Raw genomic sequence first — 25,094 nt, 5'->3', positions numbered from 1 at the left:
CTTTTTTTACAAGTCTCTTTAATACTTCCAAAACATTTATTTGGTGGTATTACTACTACATATTGGGTTGGCCAACACAATATTAGTTACATCTCACAAAAAACTGCACAGTTGATAGAATGAAATTCATTTGTAAATTTACCTTCATAATTTCTTTACTGTTTTTTTTTTTTTTTACCATCTGAGCCACCAGGGAAGCCCCAAGAATACTGGAGTGGGTTGCTAGTCCCTTCTCTAGGGGATCTTCCCAACCCAGGGACTGAACCTGGGTCTCCTGCATTACATACAGGCAGATTCTTTACCATCTGAGACACCAGAAAAGCCCCTTAAATTTCTGCTGTATTTTAAATATAGTAAGGAGTTAGTAAATGTTTATTAAAATTGAATAATTATTTTTATTGTTACTACCATTGCCCTCTGCTTTATAAACTAATATAGCTGATAGCCTCATAATGGATTCATTTCCATAGAAAATCTCCATCACTGTTTATGTAGTCATGTTATTGTTTTAATATTTCATATGGAATATGTAGAACCCAAGATACATTCCTTACTACCTTTGCATGTTGCTCTTAGCAGAGCTGATGATTCAAAGATGTGGGACATCTGTGAGCTTTGGTATCAAAAAGGAAAAAAAAACTGAATGTTCCTACCTTTCTTTTATTAGAAAAAATTAGGAATTTAGGAGAATTTCTGATTTTTGTATTTGTGGTTTTATTTTGTGAAAACAAAGGGATAGCACTTAGGAAAATGTGCCATCACATTTTATTTACAGTTGAATATTTACATTTGAATGTTAGATGGCTTTCTTTTTTCAATAAGAAAGAATGTGCTTTTTGAACTTTCTGGCATCTTGGAGAGTAGAGAGTAGCTTCCTTTAGGCTTTTTCTTATATCACCTGTGAGACTTGAATAGGCAGTGATAAGCTCTTTTCTGATTTCTACAGTAATAAAAATGCCCCTGCTGTCCATTTATTATCCATCCTGGTGGACCTAGTTTGGGAGAAGAGAATATATCCAACAATTAATCACCAGTTGTGCAGAGACATCTATTAATACAAGCAAATGAAGTGCCTGCCTTCTTGGGGGGAAAAAATTTTTTTTTTTTTGCATTTTCTGCATTCTAATGGGAAAAAAAGGCAACACCTCTTAGAAACTGGAATTTACTTTGCTCTTGAGTTATCCTTAATCATCCTGTTTTGCTTGGACTCAGTATATAGGAATTGCAACATCCTGATGCATTCATGCACAGTCACTTAATCATGTCTGACTCTTTGCAACCCCATGGGCTGTAGCCCACCACTCTCCTCTGTCCGTGGCATTATCCTGGCAAGAATACTGGAGTGGCTTGCCATTTACTACTCCAGGCAATCTTCCTGATCCAGGGGTTGCATCTCGTGTGACTTCTGCATTGACAGGCAGATTCTTTACCCTAAATCACCTGGAAAGCCCATAATATCCTGATACTGTTCATTTCTCAAGAGGCAGGTCAGGTGGTCTGGTATTCTGATCTCTTTCAGAATTTTCCAGTTTATTGTGATCCACACAGTCAAAGGCTTTGGCATAGTCAACAAAGCAGAAATAGATGTTTTTCTGGAACTCTCTTGCTTTTTCCATGATCCAGCAAATGTTGGCAATTTGATCTCTGGTTCCTCTGCCTTTTCTAAAACCAGCTTGAACATCTGGAAGTTCACGGTTCACGTATTGCTGAAGCCTGGCTTGGAGAATTTTGAGCATTACTTTACTAGCATGTGAGATGAGTGCAATTGTGCAGTAGTTTGAGCATTCTTTGGCATTGCCTTTCTTTGGGATTGGAATGAAAACTGACCTTTTCCAGTCCTGTGGCCACTGCTGAGTTTTCCATTCTGAAGGAGATCAGCCCTGGGATTTCTTTGGAAGGAATGATGCTGAAGCTGAAACTGCAGTACTTTGGCCACCTCATGCGAAGAGTTGACTCATTGGAAAAGACTCTGATGCTGGGAGGGATTAGGGGCAGGAGGAGAAGGGGACGACAGAGGATGAGATGGCTGGATGGCATCACTGACTCGATGGACGTGAGTCTGAGTGAACTCTGGGAGTTGGTGATGGACAGGGAGGCCTGGCATGCTACGATTCATAGGGTCGCAAAGAGTCAGACACGACTGAGCAGCTGAACTGAACTGACTGTGTTCATTTACATCAACAACTTCTGTTTGCATTCTTACGAGCTAATTTAAATAAAGGCTGTTTGGGTGACAGTATCTGTTGCTGCATAACAAGTTGCCAGAAACTTAGGGACTTAAGCATTTTATCTCACCTAGTTTCTTTGTATTAGGAAGTCAGGAAAATCCTAGGGGCAAGCTGGGCCTCAGGATGTTTCATGAGGTTGCAGCCCAGATTTCTTCCTGTTCTGTAAGTGGTCCACAGGAAGGCTTGACTGGAACTGGAAGATCTTCTGCCAAGGTGGTTTCCTCACAAGCCTAGCAAACTTGATCTGATTTTTGGCAGGAAGCCAGTCATGTACAGATGTGAGAGTTGGACCATAAAGAAGGCTGAGCACAGAAGAACTGATGCTTTCAAACTCTGGTCCTGGAGAAGACTCTTGAGAGTCCCTTGGACTGCAAGGAGGTCATACCTGTCAATCCTAAAGGAAATCAACCCTAAATGTTCGTTGGAAAGACTGATAAAGAAGCTGAAGCTTCAGTACTTTGGCCATCTGATGCGAAGAGCTGACTCATTGGAAAAGACCCTCATGCTGGGAGAGATAGAAGGCAAAAGGAGAAGGGAGCAGCAGAGGATGAGATGGTTAGATAACATCTGGACTCAATGGACATGAATCAGAGTAAACTCTGGGAGACAGTGAAGGACAGGGAAGCCTGGCGTGCTGCAGTCCATGGGGTCACAGATTCGGACACTACTTGATATATGGCAAAACCAATACAATATTGTAAAGTTAAAAAATAAAATAAAAATTTAAAAATGTCAATTTTAGAAACTACTTTTCAAGTACCCACTTCCCAATTCCAAAAGACTTGCTTAAAAGCAAAGCTAAAAAGAGTGATGAGGCTTTAAAGAAAAGAAGATGGATGGGGAAAGAAATTCTGAATTAGATAAATAAGAATCCCTTTGCCAGCCAAACTACATATAGCTAGCTTCTAAGTCCAAGGTGGAAATCAGGGTGATTAGTCCATTTCACCTCTTCTCATGTGGCTCTGAATTTGCCACCCAGTTCTCTGCCAGCCCTCTCTCCCAGCAGGGTGGACCCTTCCTTGCTTTTTGGACAATGTCACAATCTGCGGACATGCTCTTTTACCAAAGGGGTGTTAGCTTCAAATCTGTGTCTGTCTTATAGCTCCTTGAGGAGGTAGGTAGGTCTTGTTGAAGCCAGAAGGCTCTAACCCATCTGATAGAAGACGATGAAGCAGGAATTCTATGGTATCTAGTTGGCTTAAAGCCTGTTCATTTTCATTAGAAAATATTTTAATGTGAATGCTACTCTTTTCTTTAAAACTTAGAAGCATGCACTAATGCACCTCTGCACTTGGAGCTGTAACACCATGGAAAAAGTAACCTGAAAATGAAGGGCACTTTTACAACAGCTATTGACTTAATATGAAGTACTCGACTAGTAACCAGATTTGGAAGCAATGTCTCCACGCAGGGGTGTAGAAGCTGAACAGGGAGAACCCAGTGCTCTCTGGAAGAGGGAAGTTTGGACTAATTTTCCCTTCCTCGGCTGTGTTTGGAATGTATATATATCTGATAGCTTGCCTCAGATTTGGGGTCCACCAGATAGTTCTATACTGTTTCTAATTTGATACTTTGTTTTATGTCATAGCTAAGACTTTAAGGACTATCAACTTTTGGGGGGTGGTATTTCCTATTCATAATAAAAGTAGTTGGGTGTTTTGGTATATTTTTAAAAAGTATCATTAGTGGAACATGGTCTTGTTACTAAAGTCAACCTTGCTATAAATAAACGCAGAAACGTCTGCAAAAGGCATCGTCTGAATGTGGCAGACATAAGAATTGCGTCAATTCCCATCTTGTGGCCAAGATTTCTTTCTTTGGCTTTCTTTATAACTAATGTCATGGCAGAGTTTCACATTCTCACAGTATTAGGCAAGTGAATGGTCAAAAGAACTGGTGCCAAGCCACCCTGTTTCTTAGGTTAGCCAGTGGTTGTCGTTTGTACTCACCAAGGAAGAATGTGGCATGTTTTTGTTTTTATTTTTTAAAGACTGAAAACCCCAAGTTCTCCCCTTCCGCTTCATTTTTAGACCCTGGCTTTAGGCAATTTTCCAAATGTCTAACTGCTTAACTGCTTTCAAGAAATTATTGTGGTATTTCAGAGAACTTTGCTCAGGAGAAAAAGAAGGCACAACATCTTTCCTAGAACACCATGGGCCCATCAAATGACCTTTTAGAGAAACAACGAAAATTCCTCTTTCAAAGGCACACTAATTGAAACCAAACCAATCTAGCCCACAAGCATTGCAGTCAGATGACCAGAGGGGAGTGCCCACGAGGGGAGGAAAAACTCCTTTTGGAAAAACCATTTGAAGCTCAAAGCTGGTGTATTTTTCTCTTTCATTAAAAGTTAAAATGGGAATGATTTAGCATGTCTAAGTTAAAAGTTAGCCAGGATTCTAAGAACACTGTGGACCTTTTCAGGTGCCTGCGTAGCTCCTCCTAGAATACCTGTCTGGTGCTCCGCCCTTCCTCAAGACTACCTCACACTGCTCCCAGCTGGGGACCCCAGCCCTAGAAGGTGAGTCGGCAAGTTTGTACTCCATTCCTGCATCCTAGAAGACTACCGCTTCCAGTGGCTTTTTAAAGAATAATTTTCAAAGTTTTGAGCGACTTTCAGAGCTTGTGTTCACTAACAAATCATTTGTACACCCTTTATTTAAATAAGTACGAAGCGTGGTTAGCAATAGTATCTTTTGTCTCACTGCCTTATAAATTCTAGATTCCAACTTGGAATCTGAGGCAAAATTTTGCAATTCTTGGGCTTCCTGAGCACTATACTATTAATGCTTTAAACTTGGCAATTTCTTTTAAAACAGATAAGTAATTTCTAACAGTCGAAGATTAGAAGATCTTGGTAAGTCTGAAATATATCCTATAGTTTGAGTTTCCATCTGAATGTGATAGTATCAACAATTGGCTTCATTAAATAACGGGGCACAAAAGCCCCTGAGGAGGGAATATACAACTATTTCCCACTTGCTTTTTGTATGTCAATGTGTATGGTCTCTTGTCTCTTGAACATTAAGGTGACTTATTGGTCTCAAGAGGGGAAATAATTTGACCTTGTTTGTAGTCAGTGAATCACTTACAAATAAACTGTTCACATGTTACAGGTGAATAAACTCTTTAAGGGCACCAACCAGCATGCTGTCATATAAATTCCTTAGTCCCTCATTTACAAAAGTTATGTGCTTGCATTTTTGCCTAGATGATGAGTTTTGAAGGTCTCCTATAAATTAATTTCCCCTTAGAGCCTTCTAGTAATTGCTAGGCTGTGGAAGGAGTGGATTTCTAAGACCACAAGTTCACATCCGCATCGGTTCAGTTCTCTTGTGGACTCTTCTGCATTGCTCTGGCATTAGCAAAAACCATGACTAGAAGGCTCCAAGAGTTGAGAATGAAGGATAGTCTGGTTGTAATAAGGTAAATTCATTATATTCATGTGAGCACTGAAAAATCCTAGTTGAGCCCTGCAATTTGTAATATAGTCAAAAGAAACCAAGAGACACAGATGTGAAGAACAGACTTTTGGACTCTGTGGGAGAAGGCGAGGGTGGGATGATTGAGAGAATAGCATTGAAACATGTATATTATCATATGTGAAATAGATTGCCAGTCCAGGTTCTATGCATGAGACAGGGTGCTCAGGGCTGGTACACTGGGATGACCCTGAGGGATGGGATGGGGAAGGAGGTGGGAGGGAGGGTCAGGATGGGGAACACATGTACACCCATGGCTGATTCATGTGAATGTATGGCAAAACCACCATAATATTGTAAAGTAATTAGCCTCCAATTAAAATTTAAGAAAATAAAAATAAAGCATATGCTTTATTTTAAAGTGGGCATGATCAATAAAATAAAAAAGAAAAAAAAAAAAAAAAGCATAAGGAAGAATTGTATTGTATTATGTAGCTCCATTGACTAAAGTTCTCTCCATGATTGTATCATCACTTAAATTTTAGTTTTAGCTCCTATTACTGACAGAACTGTTCTACAGGTCTTTCTCTTACACATTCATTATTTTCTATACAGGAGGATTGATGTTTAAGTTACACCATGAAGGAACTGTGCTTCAGGTTTAACTTTTAAGGATTGTATACATTTGGATTTGAATGCTTCAATTATTTTGTTTCTCTTGGAACACTCATACTTATTTACTAATACAAATAGGACAGCAATATCTGAGTTGCTTGGAGTTGGCTGCTGAAGAGTTTTCATTTTTCACTGTTTCTTCTCAAATGCTCAGTAACAGTCTTTGATTCTTCACTTCAAGAGCAAAGAGACCCCTTTAGCATTTAGCATACTGCTCTGTTTTTCTTTTTTAAATAAAGCTTTGTTTGAACTAACAAAACTTTTTTGCCCATGCCGAATACTGAGCCAGCTTACTCACAACAGCATATGTGAGTTCCCTAGCCTTCTCAAATGAAGCATGTCATTTTAGTCATGTTAACTTTGATGAGCAGCAAAACCAACTTTGAAATTCTTAGTATTGCTTTATTGTAAAACTACCTCTTTTTTTTTTTAATGCAGCGAGTTTAAATTTTTACTGACTTAAAAATCCGAATAACTCTACTAAATCACATTTCTCCATCACAATGCAATTTCTCCTAAGCCATTATTCTCTTAGAGAATGAGGATAGAGAATAATTCACAGTGTTATTTATCAAAAGGCATCTTTGTTAGTTTTATAAAGTTGAGGCTGTGTGAGACCTAACTATAAAATAAAGCCCATGTTTTGTGTAAAAGATTAGGTAAAACCAAGTTTAGATTTTACAGATTGCTTATTTATGCTTCTCTTTCTGTTCTAAATAGCACTGTAGTATTCCCTCACCCTCCTTCTCTGGTGCTTCCTGTAAAAAGCATTAGTGAGGGGAAAATTATGGTAAACAAGGCTTAGCTCTATAATCTTCTTTCAAACTGCCTTGCAAGTAATTTCCCATAGTTTCTGTAATGAAGCATATGGTGGTAATACGCCCTGTGCCTCTGGTAATGGGGAGCAGTTTCAGAGTACTCTCGGCATTTTATATCTGAAGCTTTGTATGTACCTTTTCAGGTTAGGTGTCCTATCCCCTGTAGATTTAATGGAATTTATTTTTTTATGCTTGTTCTTAGTTTAAGGGTTTAGATGGGGGCATTTTTGTTAAAACTTGTAAAGAGGTGTTTTTTGTTGTTATAGATTGATCCAAACAGGCTTCAGGAGGCTTGAAATGATCTTGTGGAGAAAGCAACTTGATAGAAGAAGGGGGAATATTTTCTGTAATTTAAGTTGTCATAGTAACCTGCATCAAGGCCTGGAATCCAGGCCTGAAGAATTTCAGTGACAATAAACATTCCAGTTGCATTCATCATCATCTTTTTTTTCTAGGAGAAAGGAGCCGTCTATTGTGACCTAATTATTTCATTTCTGTTTTTAGAAAACGGTTAGCAGTTTGCATTTTTTAGCACTTTTGAAATTTCTCTGGTAGAGTAAAAATGAAAAATGTAGCTGTTTGTATTAGAAGTTGATATTTTTCTGATAATGTATCTCAAGCTATTTCAGATGGCAAGACAGTTTCAGTATAATGGTTACTTAATGAAATATGAAAGAAACAGGATTTGCTGAGGATTTGAAGAGATTGCCACACACATTTATTAATGTGCAAGTCTTAAACAGTATTAGAATCTGGTTTTCATGCAGCTGTGATTTTGGGATGTTATGAATTTCCTAATATCAGATTGTTAATATTTTATGGCATCTTGAACTGTGGTCTTAAACATGAATATATGTTAATAAAGAGGATGAAGGTAATTTTTATTAGCAGAATAGGTTTACTTTGAGAAATTTGTATCTAGATATTATGTTTAGATCTGTTATCTTTTACAAGGAACAGTACGATATTTCTAAAGAGAAAGTTTTTTTTAGGGTTTGCTTCTTTCTTGCCTTCTGCAAGATACTCATTGCTAACCAAAATTATTTGGAGTTAAAAGTGTTCTCCTGAAGCAAGAAATTTTAGAAATAGTGAGGTAAGGATGTGTGTTCCATTCAATTTAGGAAACATGGAAAATAAATTGGAAGATTATGGCTAGTCTCATCTCACAAATATATACACAACGAGCAGTGATGGGATGTAACTGTAGTTACCTAAATGAAAAGCGGTAATGCTTTTGTATATACTTCTCCACATATGTTTGAGAATCTTAAATGGATGATTTTTAAAAAACATAAATCAGTAATATTGGAATTTTAAAATATAGAAAGGTAGATTGAGAAAACCTAGTCAATAATTTACTGGGAAAATGTGAAGCAAAATAAAACCACCCCCTATCTCACTGTTGAGAGATATTTCAGCTCTTTCTGTTGTCTGGGAAGTAGCTATAATTTTATAAACAAAATTGGAATCAAGCCGTTGATAGCCAAAATACCAATAATGGTGAAACACAGGATTTTTTTCTCCTATTAGAATAAGCAACAAACTAGCTGTCAACATTACTGCCTAAAATATCTTTGAAATACCTAATCAGTACATTAAGAAAAAAGAGCAAGGGAGAAAACGGTTGGAAAGGAGGATAAAATTATTTGTAGATAATGAAAAAAAACCACAAAGACAATCAACTAAAACCAATAGACTGTAGTAAAGTTCCAATGCAAATAATGGAAATATCATGATCTATATAGTAATAATAACCTGTTCCAAAATGTGAGAAAAAAGGAACCCATTCATAGTAGCAACAAAAATTGTGCTGAGAATTAAACTTTGTGAGAACTGCAAGTAGCATATAGGAAGGAAACCATTAACCTTCTTTCAGGATGCAGAGACTCCCTATGGAAGACAATTCATTAATTCTTTTCCATCTCTTTACATCGATTTGTAAGTTTAATATAATCAATCAAAATATCAGCAGGAATTTTTTTACAGGTCAGTGATTCTGAATTTCATATTTATAAAATAAATAAGAGCCAAGAAATATTTATATAAAGAATAATAAAGGCGAACTCAGTTCAGTTCAGTCGCTCAGTCGTGTCCAACTCTTTGCAACACCATGAACTGCAGCATGCCAGGCCTCACTGTCCATCACCAACTGCCAGAGTCTACCCAAACTCATGTCCATTGAGTCAGTGATGCCATCCAACCATCTCATCCTCTGTCGTCCACTTCTCCTCCTGCTCTCAATCTTTCCCAGCATCAGGGTCTTTTCAAATGAGTCAGCTCTTTGCATCAGGTGGCCAAAGTATTGGAGTTTCAGCTTCAACATCAGTCCTTCCAATGAACACTCAGGACTGATCTCCTTTAGGATGGACTGGTTGTATCTCCTTGCAGTCCAAGGGACTCTCAAGAGTCTTCTCCAACACCACAGTTCAAAAGTATCAATTCTTCTGCGCTCAGCTTTCTTTACAGTCCAACTCTCACATCCATACATGACTATTGGATAAACCATACCCTTGACTAGACGGACCTTTGTGGACAAAGTAATGTCTCTGCTTTTTAATAAATAGTGATTCAAAAATAGCATGATGTCAAAAATAGCATAAAGTCGAACAATACTTGAAACAGAATAGACAGCCTAGAAGAATGTTATATTGATTAAAAATAACAACTAACAAATATAAAAATGTAGTAAAAATACACTAGAAGAGAATATTCAGAAATAACTGACTTGGGGTTTTTAGGGACAGATAAACTAAAATACAGATGTAAAGATTTAAAAAGAGAATGATTTATAGATGTAGTTACTTTAAAAAATTAAACTTTGCATATGTCAACTCATAAAAAGTATTCTCTCTATGTGTGTGTATGTGTATGTGTGAATATTATTACATATATATTTTTAGAGTTAATACCCGTATGTAAAGAACTCCTTCAGGTCAGTAAGAAAATAAATGCCCAGTTAAAAATTAGTTTGTAGGAACTTCCCTGGTGGTCCAGTAGTTAGGAATTCGCCTGCCAGTGCAGGGGACATGTGTGTGGGTTCGATCCCTGGTCTGGGAACTAAGATCCCACATGCCGCTGGGCAGCTCTGGCTGTGCACCACAGCTGCTGAGCCCAGTACTGCAGCCAAGAGCTCATGCGCCAAAACGAGGACCCAGCGCTGCCAAAAATAAATAAGTAAATATTTTTTAAAAAATTAGTTTGTAGCTGTTTTTAGTTTTTTAAGGAACCTCCATACTGTTCTCCATAGTCACTATACAGTGTACATTCCCACAAACAGTGTACGAGGGTTCCCTTTTCTCCACATCCTCTCAAGCATTTACTATAGACTCTCTGATGATGGCCATACAGACTGGTGTGAGGTAATATCTCATTGTAGTTTTGATTTGCATTTCTTTAATAATTAGCAATGTTGAGCATCTTTTCTTGTGCCTCTTGGCCCCCTGTATATCTTTGGAGTTTGAGATTGACATGTACACATTACTATATTTAAAATAGATAGCCCACAAGAATCTCTTGTATAACTCTGCTGAATATTCTGTAACAACTTAAAGAAAACTTAGGTTGTATTAAATAGTTCCTAGTGGAAAGTTTAAACAAAAATACAAACAGGTGTAGACCTAAAGGTTTGTTCAACTTTAATATCATGTGGTATGAGTGACCTGCATGCAAAATGTAACATAAGCAGACATATGTAATTCCTAATGTTGGCTCTGGGAGAAATAAGAAAGATCACACTGCTCATGTAATGCAACTAGGACACAAACTACTCTGTGGCAGTACTAGAATTTTTTTGTCTACCTATCTACCTGTTTATCTGTAGATAGTTTATTACAGGTTCTCTAAAACAAATATATTTGTATTCAGAAATTTGAAAATAGATTGTTTTTTTTTTTTTTTTTTTTTAAAGTTTGACCATGACTGTGACTGTGTCTGAGATTCATCCTATGCCTTATTGAAAATTTTACTATAAAGACATATTTCTTGAGATGGACTATACACAGAATCAAATATTGAAGGGATCATCAGTCTCTGGGCAGGGCTGAACAGACTGCATTCCCAGGCTGCCATTCATATTAGACTGTGGCATGTACCTGTGTATCTGGGATTGTGCTTTCCCGAAGTGGGACCCAGCATCCCTGGAAATGATAAAGAGCAGTGGGTCCCTATGTTTAAATCTTCTCCCTTTCCTTCTCCCTTTCCCCATGCCTGTGGTATCAAGTGTCATGGCAGTCTAAATGTTCCAGGATTGATTGCCAGTGACATGGAACCAAACTTAATAAAATCTTTATAGATTGAATGAGAAAATTAGGGTGTTTATTTTAATTTCATAGATACTTTTATTTATGATTTATTTCGGCCCCATTTCCCCATTGACTCTACTTTGTTTACAATGATTATACCTGAGCAAGAAATTTAAGGAATTTTTAGGAAATATACGTATTCTAATCTAGTCTTCATAAACAATATTGTCGTAACCAGTCTCCCTTCTGTCCCCGGTTCCTTCTTTTCACAAAGATGCTGTACCTCTCAATGCTGAAGTATTACCTTGTTAATTTACTTGTGCTATTTTTCCTGAATATGACTCTTAATGATGACCTTATATTTTCCAGTAATGCTTATAGATTTGAGGGCACCAGAGCCCCTTTGTGACTATGGATTAACGTCTATATTGAAAGAAATTGCTAACTTAAAGTAATTCAGTAAGTACAAAATGTATAGAAAGGCATAAAGTGCAAAATAAGATTACCTCCTTTCATTTTTCATCTTTTAACTAAAAGTAACCACTGTTAACAGTTTCTTGGGTATCTTTGTATGCAAATAACATGTATTTGTATCTTTCTTTAAATTATTATAACAGTTGCTGTGTCTGTGCACGCGCACACATGTGTGTTTGTGTGTATTACACAAGATTCTTTACACGTTGACTCCTGTTATCACCAGAATAATCTTAAAGGCAAATATGATTGTCAGATTACATGTTGAATATTACAATCAATATTTATTGCTGGTTTGCATTCTTCCGTTTGGCTGAGTTTGTAAAAATGAGATTAGTGTGTAATTATGTTAGATTGTCCGCATCTCCTCCTGAATGCACCAGTGACTTTTCTCTTAGTAGAGTCGTTGTCTATGACCTGGTTTCTGTCCCAGTGAATTGAGACAGTGCCTCCAGCTACCTGAATGCACCATTCAGTCTAGGTACCATTCAGTTCACAGTGTGACTGGAATCCTCTACTGCAGTTTTTTCATTTGATGTTGGGTAAGAGTAAGTTATATCTACTACTGTGGGCAGGAATCCTTTAGAAGAAATAGAGTAGCCATCATGGTCAACAAAAGAGTCTGAAATGCAGTACGTGGATGCAATCTCAAAAACAACAAAATGATCTCTGTTTCCAAGGAAAACCATTCAATATTATGGTAATCCAAGCTTATGCCCCAACCAGTAACGCTGAAGAAGCTGAAGTTGAACGGTTCTTTGAAGACCTACAAGACCTTTTAGAACTAACACCCAAAAAAGATGTCCTTTTCATTATAGGGGACTGGAATGCAAAAGTAGAAAGTCAAGAAACATCTGGAGTAACAGGCAAATTTGGCCTTGGAGTACAGAATGAAGCAGGGCAAAGACTAATAGAGTTTTGCCAAGAGAACGCACTGGTCATAGCAAACATGCTCTTCCAACAACACAAGAGAAGACTCTGCACATGGACATCACCAGATGGTCAACACCAAAATCAGATTGATTATATTCTTTGCAGCCAAAAATGGAGAAGCTCTATACATTCAGCAAAAACAAGACCAGGAGCTGACTGTGGCTCAGATCATGAACTCCTTATTGCCAAATTCAGGCTTAAATTGAAGAAAGTAGGGAAAACCACTAGACCATTCAGGTATGACCTAAGTCAAATCCCTTATGATTATACAGTGGAAGTGAGAAATAGATTTAAGGGACTAGATCTGATAGAGTACCTGATGAACTATGGACGGAGGTTCGTGACATTGTACAGGAGACAGGGATCAAGACCATACCCATGGAAAAGAAATGCAAAAAAGCAAAATGGCTGTCTGGGGAGGCCTTACAAATAGCTGTGAAAAGAGAAGCAAAAAGCAAAGGAGAAAAGGAAAGATATAAGCATCTGAATGCAGAGTTCCAAAGAATAGCAAGGAGAGATAAGAAAGCCTTTCTCAGTGATCAGTGCAAAGAAATAGAGGGAAACAACAGAATGGGAAAGACTAGAGATCTCTTCAAGAAAATTAGAGATACCAAGGGAACATTTCACGCAAAGATGGGCTTGATAAAGGACAGAAATGGTATGGACCTAACAGAAGCAGAAGATATAAGAAAAGGTGGCAAGAGTACACAGAAGAACTGTACAAAAAATATCTTCATGCCCAAGATAATCACGATGGTGTGATCACTGACCTAGAGCCAGACATCCTGGAATGTGAAGTCAAGTGGGCTTTAGAAAGCATCACTACAAACAAAGCTAGTGGAAGTGATGGAATTCCAGTTGAGCTATTTCAAATCCTGAAAGATGATGCTGTGAAAGTGCTGCACTCAATATGCCAGCAAATTTGGAAAACTCAGCAGTGGCCACAGGACTGGAAAAGGTCAGTTTTCATTCCTGTCCCAAAGAAAGGCAGTGCCAAAGAATGCTCAAACAACCGCACAATTGCACTCATCTCACACGCTAGTAAAGTAATGCTCAAAATTCTCCAAGCCAGGCTTCAGCAATATGTGAACCGTGAACTTCCAGATGTTCAAGCTGGTTTTAGAAAAGGCAAAGGAACCAGAGATCAAATTGCCAACATCTGCTGGATCATGGAAAAAGCAAGAGAGTTCCAGAAAAACATATATTTCTGGTTTATTGACTATGCCAAAGCCTTTGACTGTGTGGATCACAATAAACTGTGGAAAATTCTGAAAGAGATGGGAATACCAGACCACCTGACCTGCCTCTTGAGAAACCTGTATGCAGGTCAGGAAGCAACAGTTAGAACTGGACATGGAACAACAGACTGGTTCCAAATAGGAAAAGGAGTTCGTCAAGGCTGTATATTGTCATCCTGCTTATTTAACTTATATGCAGAGTACATCATGAGAAACGCTGGGCTGGAAGAAGCACAAGCTGGAATCAAGATTGCTGGGAGAAATATCAATCACCTCAGATATGCAGATGACACCACCCTTATGGCAGAAAGTGAAGAGGAACTCAAAAGCCTCTTGATGAAGGTGAAAGAGGAGAGTGAAAAAGTTGGCTTAAAGCTCAAAATTCAGAAAACTAAGGTCATGGCATCTGGTCTCATCACTTCATGGCAAACAGATGGGGAAATAGTGTCAGACTTTATTTTGGGGGGCTCCAAAATCACTGCAGGTGGTGATGCAGCCATGAAATTAAAAGATGCTTACTCCTTGGAAGGAAAGTTATGACCAACCTAAATAGCATATTAAAAAGCAGAGACATTACTTTGCCAACAAAGGTCCATCTAGTCAAGGCTATGGTTTTCCCAGTGGTCATGTATGGATGTGAGAGTTGGACTATGAAGAAAGCTGAGCACTGAAGAATTGATGCTTTTGGACTGTGGTGTTGGAGAAGGGACTCAAGAGAAGGGACTCTTGAGAGTCCCTTGGTCTGCAAGGAGATTCAACCAGTCTATCCTAAAGGAGACCGACCAGTCCTGGGTGTTCATTGGAAGCACTGGCCACCTCATGCGAAGAGCTCACTCATTGGAAAGGACCCTGATGCTGGGAGGGATTGGGGGCAGGAGGAGAAGGGGATAACAGAGGATGAGATGGCTGGATGGCATCACCGACTCGATGGACATGAGTTTGAATAAACTCCGACAGTTGGTGATGGACAGGGAAGCCTGGCGTGCTGTGATTCATGAGGTTGCAAAGAGTCGGACACGACTGAGCAAGTGAACTGAAGAGTAAGTTACATATGTAAAGGACTTTGTATGTGAAAAATTCAGTGAATGATAATGGTCATCCTTTTTATCAAAATAGTGCTGTTCTCCCCAAATGCTTCAGTCTCGTTTCAGATAAAGGCTAGATATATTTTTATGTAAGTAGATTTTCTTTCTTTTATGCTTAAGGAGACTATATAATTGTTCAAACCTGACACTTTAGAGAGTGAAAGTGAAGTGAAAGTGTTAGTCACTTAGTCGTGTCTGACTGTTTGTGATCCATAGACTCTAACCTGCTGGACTCCTCTGTCCATGGAATTCTCCAGGCAAGAATACAGGAGTGGGTAGCCGTTCCCTTCTCTAGGGTTTCTTCCTGACCCAGGGATCCAACCCCGGTCTCCTGCATTGTAGGCACATTCTCTACTCTCTGAGCCATGGTGCTATTGGTAATTCTGCTAGGATACCAATGCAAACTCTGGCTATTCCAGGCAAACCTGGATGAGTGGTCACCCCAAGTGTATATATGTCCCTAGTACCTGATTTGTGGTGCAGGCTCAAAGAACTTGGGCCATTGTCCATTGAGGGAGATGGGGGTACATGGGACAAGTGAGGTTGCTTTTATCGTTCAGGGCTTATCGGAAATCATCAAACCGTTAAATTGAGGTTAACAATAACTATCTTACATGGTGGCTGTAAAGATGAAGTGAAACCGTGATCTTATAAAGCATAAGTGTACATCTGGTAATTGCATACCTCTTAAATCCCCTCTCCATCTCTGTAGATTACTTTAGTGGCTCTGGTGGCTAAGTTTTGTGCATAGATGTTTCTGCTGTGCTATGTACTCACCTCTCGTACTTCCTTTCTGTATCTTTTGACCGGACATTGTAAGTGGTAATCGCAACTAACTGCACACATGGTTCTACGGTTTACAGTGGGAGTTTAGTCTTGTTGTTCAGTTTCCAGGTCGTGTCCTACTGTTTGTGACCCATTGGACTGCAGCACGCTAGGCCTCTCTGTCCCTCACTATCTCTTTGGAGTTTGCCCAAGTTCAAGCACTTTTTGACCCTGAAAGGCATGAGTTGTAGTATCCGGTAACCACACCCACTTTCCCCATGAGGTCACAGTGGTATGCTTTTTGTGTGTGCGTGCTTACTATCTTTTGGATGAATCATAATCTAAATAGGGGAATTTTTTTTTTCTGGTAAATATCTGATAAGTGTGAATGTTTATATGCATTTAATAGACTGTGTGTGAATCAAAGGCACTTGTTTTAAATGTCGATTATAGAGATGTATTTCTTCCCTGGAAAAAAAAAATCTACTAGCTGAACCTTAAATTGATAGGATAATTGGTAGTATATATACAAAATTTGATTTTCTTTTTTTCAATATTTATTTGTTTATTTGGCTGTATCGGGTCGTAGTTGTGGCACGTGGAATCTTAGTTGTGATGTGCTGACTTCTCTAGTTGCAGCACATGGGCTTCTCTGATTGCAGTGAAAGGGCTGAGTTGCCCCTTGGTATGTGGGATCTCAGTTCCCCCATCAGCGATCAAACCTGTGTTCCCTACATTCATGGTGAATTCTTAATCACTGAATCACCAGGGAAGTCCCAGCACAAAACTGGAGGAAATAGTAGACTTCCAAGTTTGGATCTTTTGTAAAATGATCGGAGCCTTTCACCATTATCTTCCATCGCTGTTCTCTTTATCAGCAATTCTGTTGGACATGGTATGGCCCAGTCTTTTGACTCACAGAGAGTTTACGAGGGGCTAGATAGGTGAGTGGTTATGGTCATGTTATAAATTATGCATTGGTGAAATGAAAGGGAGAATGGATACATGTATATGTATAGCTGAGTCCCTTAGCTGTTCTCATGAAACTGTCACAACATTATTAATCAACTGTGATAGTAATAGTGTTAGTCACTCAGTTGTGTCCGACTCTTTGTGACCCCATGGACTGTACCCGCCAGGCTTCTCTCTCCATGGAATTCTCCAGGCAAGAATACAGGAGTGAGTGGCCATTTCCTTCTCCAGGGGATCCTCCCAACCCATGGATCTAACCCAGGTCTCCTGCATTCAGGCAGATTCTTTACCATCTGAACCACTGACCATACCCCAATATAAAAAACTTCAAAAAGAAAAATAGTGGAATGAAGAAGGTGCTGTGGGAGCCCATGGGGGAGCACCGCAGCTGCAGAGGTTAAGGGTGACTGTTTGTGGGGGTCATTTGAGCCGACTGTTTAAAGGTGAGTTGGTCTGCAGGGAGGCAGGAGAAGGCGTTTTCGAATAACCTGGGAAATAGCATATACAGAACCTAGAAAAGCACATAAGGAGCATGATGTGTTTGGGGATAAACAAGTACATGTTGGTCTGAAGATGAATATGGATGAGAAGCAGATGACTGATTTTTAAAAACAGTATTCTTTTTCTAGTTTGATAGAAACAAGCTTTCCTTTTAGGGGCTCTGGGCTTTATGGTAATTGAATGGATCAAAATGATATATAAGTAAATAATATTGATGGTTTGGAGTAACCTAAACTTCACATATCTCTGTAAGGGAAAAATGGGTATGGGGAACTGGGAATAGAAGGGAGACTGGTTAGGATCAAACCTGTTTATGAAGACTAGATTAGTCAGGTGTTTCCCAGATGAGCAGTATTATTTTTAATAGTGGTAGTTACTTTTCTCAGCCCTTGCTTCCTCTTCACCTCCTATCCCTCAAGCACCCAAGTCAAATAAATGTGATGACATGATTAATTAACTAATAAATGGAGACTAGCCCATGAACTTCCATTTAAATCTAGTGTCTTTAAATCTTTTAAAGTTTCATATGTGTAAGAATAGTAGGCCTTCAGGAGATCCTTTTTTTTTTTAAAGTATCAGATCAGTTGCTCAGTCATGTCCGACTCTTTGCGACCCCATGAATTGCAGCACGCCAGGCCTCCCTGTCCATCACCAACTCCCGGAGTTCACTGAGACTCACGTCCATCGAGTCAGTGATGCCATCCAGCCATCTCATCCTCTGTCATCTCCTTCTCCTCTTGCCCCCAATCCCTCCCAGCATCAGAGTCTTTTCCAATGAGTCAACTCTTCGCATGAGGTGGCCAAAGTACTGGAGTTTCAGCTTTAGCATCATTCCTTCCAAAGAAATCCCAGGACTGATCTCCTTCAGAATGGACTGGTTGGATCTCCTTGCAGTCCAAGGGACTCTCAAGAGTCTTCTCCAACACCACAGTTCAAAAGCATTGATTCTTCAGCACTCAGCCTTCTTCACAGTCCAACTCTCACATCCATACATGACCACTGGAAAAACCATAGCCTTGACTAGATGAACCTTTGTCGGCAAAGTAATGTCTCTGCTTTTGAATATGCTATCTAGGTTGGTCATAACTTTCCTTCCAAGGAGTAAGCGTCTTTTAATTTCATGGCTGCAGTCACCATCTGTAGTGATTTTGGAGCCCAGAAAAATAAAGTCTGACACTGTTTCCACTGTTTCCCCATCTATTTCCCATGAAGTGATGGGACTGGATGCCATGATCTTTATTTTCTGAATGTTGAGCTTTAAGCCAACTTTTTCACTCTCCTCTTTCACTTTCATCAAGAGGCTTTTGAGTTCCTCTTCACTTTCTGCCATAAGGGTGGTGTCATCTGCATATCTGAGGTTATTGATATTTCTCCCGGCAGTCTTGATTCCACCTTGTGTTTCTTCCAGTCCAGCGTTTCTCATGATGTACTCTGCATATAAGTTAAATAAACAGGGTGACAATATACAGCCTTGACGAACTCCTTTTCCTATTTGGAACCAGTCTGTTGTTCCATGTCCAGTTCTAACTGTTGCTTCCTGACCTGCATACAGGTTTCTCAAGAGGCAGATCAGGTGATCTGGTATTCCCATCTCTTTCAGAATTTTCCACAGTTTATTGTGATCCACACAGTTTATTATTTATCATTTTATTAGGCGGTAGAGTATTTATTAGTTCAGGGTTTGATCTCTGGTTGCTGGCTGCCTAGATTCAGGTCTTGGCTTTTCCCCTATTGAGGTATGTGATCTTGGGCAAGTTTTAAAACTTCTCTGTGCCGTGGTTTCCTCTTCTAAAAAGTAGGGACAATAATAGTACTAGTCTCTTAAGATTATTATGAGAATTAAATTTTTACATCCAGAGCACTTAGAATAGTGCCTGGCATATGGTAAATATTTAATAAATGTTAATACTTTAACAAAAGCTGTCAGGCATTTAATATTTTTAAAGTGAGAAAACCAAATCTCCACTTCTTCCCCAAATAGCATTATAACTGGCAATGAATGCTTGAGTGTTGGCTGTGTGAACTGTAGTTATTTATTCTTCTTTCAGTGGCTGTAAACAGCTTCTTGTATTTCTGAAGATGAAGGAATAGAAGTCATCTTCCCATCTGGCCTCATGTCTGTATATCACCTTTGACCTAAAAGTAACTGTGGTCATATGAGACTGAGTTGGATTTTTAAAAATTGGTGGAGATGGTGATTAACATCTTGATTTGTTTTTTTCTTAGGCCTTCAGTATCCATGATCTTTAATGTCATGTGAGTTTGTCCATCTTCCTGGTTTGTCCCTCCACCCAAATTTATAGAATCAAAATAAAGGAAACTGTATCTCCAAAATTTAAAAAAAAAGATGAGATTTCCATGAAGCCAGTAGCCTGTTATCCACTGGGTGTGTGTTGGCATGGACTCGTCCTCAGGGAGCTTGGCAGTTCTGCCCAGTAATGAGGGCAGAGTTCTTCTTGTGTGGTGTGCCCAGGGACCACCCTCCCAGCTTCCAGATTTGTTCCCAACAACCCAAGTCTGTTTTATAAATCCATGGTAAGATGTGGCTTCTCTAGCAATAGCCAGTTTTCATACAACACTTCTAAGTAGATGAGTCTAGTTTGACACTCACAGCAAACAAAGGAGAGAAATAGTCTTATCAGTATTCTACAGAAGGAGAAATAAGAATCCATGGGTTTAAAGGTGTTCAGGTTAGACAGTAAAATAAGCAGTGAGCCCCCAGGTCTGCTGACTCTTTAAATCCTCTGCCCTTCCATTTTCCTGATGTCTAGTCGAATTCACTCAGGCTCAGTAAAATCATGTAATAGTCCCAGGTGTCAAAGCCAATCCTGTTAATTAGAAATCATAATCATGGGGTTAGAATTTCAAGTAATACTATTATATTTGGTACTGTTTTTAACTGTTGAAAGCTGCTTTTTATAATAAAAGGACCTAGTTTCCTTTTAGCAGTATTGTTCATTCACATATAACATAAGAATTTTCTAACCAGCTTTAAATTTTTAAAAGTCCTTTTTTATTTTATGTATATATATGTATATAGATATATATATACTCTTTGTCTTTAAGTGGATTTCATGTTGACTGAAGTTTGTTCTCTTTCACTGTAGCTGGTATTGAGCAGGCCTAGATTAAGACTCTGAAATTCTTAGAAAAGTGTAACTACCAGTTCTTATCCTACACTGGTAGGTAGGTGAGTGGTCCCAGGAAGGGTGAAATGTTCTATTTTTGTAACCATTATTTTCCTAAGCCTCATTCTGAGTAAAAGGCACATTTCTGTATTGCGTGGACAAACCACAAACCCATAGTGTTGGTTTGAAGTATATAAGAGGGTGGCCCTGGCCGTTCACTGCTTCGTGGAGCTGTGTTCGTGTTCCTGGCATGAGCTGCCAGTGCCTCTGCTCAGCAGATGCAGCCACAGCCACCAGTGCCATAGGTCCAGTGACTTGCTGAGTACGAGCTTAGTCACCACTGCAGCAGATTTGGGCAGAGGCCTGCCTAGTCCAAGATCACATTCACTGATCAGTCACTAATGAGCTCTGAAAGACTCAAACTCCTTCAGTAATACTAATAGCAGCTATTTTTTAAAGTCATTACTACATGCCAGGTTGTATTTAAGTCTTCATAGTTATTGTAACCTAGCTCTGACAAATGTAAGGATTATTATTCCCATTTTGGAGAAAGAAATGGCAACCTACTCCAGTATTCTTGCCTGGAAAATCCCATGGAGAGAGGAACATGGTGGGCTATAGTCCATTTGGTCACAAAAGAGTCAGGCACGACTTAGTGACGAAACAGCAACAATTCCCATTTTAGAGCCAAGGAAGCTAGTAATTTGTCTAAGGTAATATACCTAATGAGTGGAGAGGTCAGCATTTGAACCCAGGGCTGTCTGAGCACTAAAATGTGTCCCTAACTAGCAGCTTCCATAGGAGAGATGGTGAAATATATCGCATGTATTTGCTGCCTGTCCATGTGTGTGCTCAATCATGTCCTACTCTTTGTGGCCCCATGGACTGTAACCCACCAGGCTCCTCTCCATGGACTTCAGCACACCAGTGGGTGTGTTGAAACTGGGCTGATTTGCTTTGGGGAAGTAATATAGTAAATAATTGCTGTATTTTATCAGAAGAACAAACATGCAGTATTTTTCTATAGAAGTCTTGGTTGAAGTAGACAATTAAATTTCAGTTCAGTCTCTCAGTCATGTCCGACTCTTTGTGACACCATGGACTGCAGCACGCCAGGCCTCCCTGTCCATCACCAACTCCCGGAGCCTGCTCACACTCATGTCCATTGAGTCGGTGATGCCATCCAACCCTCTCATCCTCTGTCGTCACCTTCTCCTCCTGCCGTCAGTCTTTCCCAGTATCAGGGTCTTTTCTAATGAATCAGTTCTTCGAATTAGGTGGCTAAAGTATTGGAGCTTCAGCTTCAGCATCAGTCCTTCCAATGAATATTCAGGATTGGTTTTCTTTACAATTGACTGGTTTGATCTCTTTGCAGTCCAAGGGACTCTCAAGAGGCTGCTCCAGCACCGCAGTTCAAAAGCATCAATTCTTCGGTGCTCAGCTTTCACATCCATACATGACTACTGGAAAAGCCATAGCTTTGACTAGATGGACCTTTGTTGGCAAAATAATGTCTCTGCTTTTTAATATGCTGTCTAGGTTGGTCATAGCTTTTCTTCCACGGAGCACGTGTCTTTTAATTTCATGGTGGCAGTCACCATCTGCAGTGATTTTGAAGCCCAAAAAAATAAAGTCTGTCACTGTTTCCCCATCTATTTCCCATGAAATGATGGGACAGGATGCCATGATCTTAGTTTTTCAAATGTTGAGTTTCAAGCCAACTTTTTCACTCTCTTCTTTCACTTTCATCAAGAAGCTCTTCAGTTCCTCTTCAACAATTAAATTTAATACAGGTTAAATTCCACTTTAAATAATTTAAAATGATTTCCATGTCAAAAAAAAATTTAAGACAAGTTGATTACTGATTTATGTATATTTATTTGAAATTTTTCTCATAGATATTTGAAATAAAAGAATAAATTTTGACAATGCTCATGGAGTTTTTAATGAAATTAGATTTTTTTTTTTTTTTAACAATCAGCAGAAACTGGCTGTGGAATTCTTATTAAATTTTAATCGTAGATCAAAATACTAATCCTATAAGAATTGAATTTAAAATTGTGTTACGGTTAAAACTGTGGAAATTATTAGGATTACAGCTTTTAGTTAGTCCTTTTTCCTTTTGACCGTAGCTACTACTTCAACTGAAGATAGTAGGTTTTTTTTTTTTTTTTTTAATTCCACAAATGATCAGATAGACATTCCAGTGTCTTTCCTGCCCCTCTCCCCTTTTTAAGTTTTTTTAAATTAATTAATTTTTTTTTTTTTGGCTGCTGGGTCTTCATTGCTGCACACAGGCTTTCTCTAGCTGTAATGAGCTGGGGCTGTTCTTTAGTTGTGCTGGGCAGGCTTCTCACTGTCATGGCTTCTCTTGTTGCAGAGCTCTGGTTCTAGGCACACAGGCTTCAGCAGTTGCAATTCACAGACTCTAGAACACAGACTCAGGGAGCTCAGTAGCTGTGGCACACGGACTTAGTTGCTCCAAGACATGTGGGATCTTCCTGATCCAGGGATCAAACCCATGTTCCCTGCATTGGTAGGTGGATTCTTAACCACTGGACCACCTGGAAAGCCCCTCTTCTGACTACTAGATATAAAGGGGCTGCTCCCACTGCAGGATTATTGAAGAGCATCTTGGCACAGGATTCAGTGTCAGAATTCTTGAGTCAAAGATCAGTAACACCTATAATATTCAATTGTTATTCCTGCTGCTTAGTGTTCAAATTTCTAGAAAATTCATTCTTTTCTCCTCTGAAATCTGAGATATAAACTGAGAAACAGAAAACAGAAAACATATCAAAATATGTTTTTCTAGGTAGGCAATTCAATCAACAAAGAGATTGAGGGTGAGATTTAATCCAAATTAATGTGTAATATGGGGCTTCCCCTAGCTCAGCTGGTAAAGAATCTGCCAGCAATGCAGGAGACCCTGGTTTGATTCTTGGGTCGGGAAGTTCCCCTGAAGAAGATCATGGCAACCCACTCCAATATTCTTGGGCTTACCTGATGGCTCAAATGGTAAAGTATCCACCTGCAATGCGGGAGACCTGGGTTTGATCGCTGGGTTGAGAAGATTCTCCTGGAAGACTGTGTAAGGTCATGGAAAATTGCTTGTCTTTTGTGGGTGTCTTTTAAACTAAGTAACTCTAAGTACTTTAAGTTACTTATCTCAATTTGCAAAGAAATGAAATAACTGGTTAGTAGTAATTCTTCAGTCACTCTGCTTGTTCTCAGTAATACCATTTCTATTTCTTCTTTATTGATAAGGTTCTAGCTATTCATACTTTTAAAACAGAAGATAATACTTCTCTGTAAGACTGTGACCACAGACCCCACTAACTCTAATGGTTACTTTGAAGTGCTGGTGGCCAGTTGAAGTTTATAATTTGTTACCAAATTACTATTATCTTTATTTTTATCCTGTATTTTGCCTGTCAGGCAGTCATACTGTCCAAAATTGTAGAGTCAAAACCTTCAACTGAAGAGTTTGTTTAACTAGAGACAGGAAGAGCCTATTTACCCTTGAAACACATGGGAAATTCATTCATTTTCTTTTGTTTTAAACTCTTAAAAGTCTGGAAGTTATTACAGGCTATTTGGGGGTTTGGTTGGTTGGTTGATTGGTATTTTTTGTTTTGTTTTTGGATTTTGCGACACTCTTTTTCTGATGTCTAACCAGTACTTTTTCCTTGCTTGATTTATAGTGTTCCTTTAGATAAAGAATTAGCTTCTCACTGATTTTAACATCTCTCAATAACCTTGGACCATAGCTTATGTGTCCAGGATTTTTCATGTAACATTACTTTAATTAATCTGCATATTCTTGTTGCCTATTTTACAATTGCAATTTGGGGTTTGATGGGTGGCGCAGGGTGGGTGGGTAGAGACAAAGGAGGACTTTTTTTTTTTTGAGTAAAGCACTGTTTATTACCTTTAGAAGAATATCCAACCTCAAAAACACAATCACCAAACCCTGGGGAGTGGATTCTGTGTGATTTTGTTCCTTAGATGGTATGGCAGTAAGACTTACAGGGGAGCACAGAGATGAGCATGCACAAGGCAACAAACGCATTCTGGGTATTCTGAAACAAACAAGGTGGTCAGTGAAAACCAATTTTAAAAGACTGGCATCACCGATCTTGCATGGTGCATTGAGAATGGTACCTCCTTTCTTGGCATGGTCAGGTTTAAAGCACGGCTTGAAGTTTGGGATTTCTGATCATTGACTTCAGAGTTGCTTACTTGACTTAAAGTTTGCTCTCTTGATTCCTGTATCTTGGTATTTTCACTGGTAAGTCTTGCTCTTCTTCCATCAGGACAAATACTTCTTTATTACACTTATGTGACTGGATTACAAATGTCTCTCATCAGTCTTCAGAGTCCAGAGGCTGCAGAGTAGAACATGGGGACCAGTTCAAACACACAGGAGTACCAAGTGGCTCAGGGTTTTTTTAATGTATTAATATTTCATCAAGGTAGAAGTGACATATAACATTCGTTTTGGGTGTACAACATAAGGATTTGATATTGTGAAACAGTCACTGCAGTAAGTTAACACCATCCCCTTACAAGATGTGTTTTTTCTTAAAATGAGGACTTATTCTTTGTGTGTGG

At 39.0% G+C, this 25,094-nt stretch overlaps 1 protein-coding gene and 1 long non-coding RNA gene across 6 annotated transcripts in view; one reads left to right on the top strand and one right to left on the bottom strand.

The window, feature by feature from the left end:
• Positions 1-25,094, top strand: part of RASSF8 (Ras association domain family member 8) — a 134,474-nt gene that overhangs the window by 42,394 nt on the left and 66,986 nt on the right. For 3 of the 5 annotated variants that reach the window (XM_024991718.2, XM_005206936.5, XM_059886397.1), the window contains exon 2: positions 4,653-4,749. The exons of 1 other annotated variant lie outside the window; for it this stretch is intronic. The gene's annotated coding sequence lies outside the window, so the exon portion shown is untranslated. Of the gene's footprint in view, positions 1-4,652; positions 4,750-5,047; positions 5,086-25,094 lie in introns of all 5 variants that reach the window. One more of the 5 variants, XM_059886395.1, reaches the window with a different exon arrangement.
• On the bottom strand, positions 752-16,481 carry LOC132345326 (uncharacterized). Its single transcript, XR_009494616.1, has 2 exons — positions 15,892-16,481; positions 752-992 (listed from the first exon to the last, which is right to left on the bottom strand). It is a non-coding gene; the product is annotated as an uncharacterized lncRNA (long non-coding RNA).

The sequence above is a fragment of the Bos taurus genome, chromosome 5, assembly GCF_002263795.3.
Source record: "Bos taurus isolate L1 Dominette 01449 registration number 42190680 breed Hereford chromosome 5, ARS-UCD2.0, whole genome shotgun sequence".
Classification (NCBI taxonomy): Eukaryota; Metazoa; Chordata; class Mammalia; order Artiodactyla; family Bovidae; genus Bos; species Bos taurus.
Note: the sequence above shows the minus strand (reverse complement) of the source record. Positions and strands in the feature narration are given on the sequence as shown.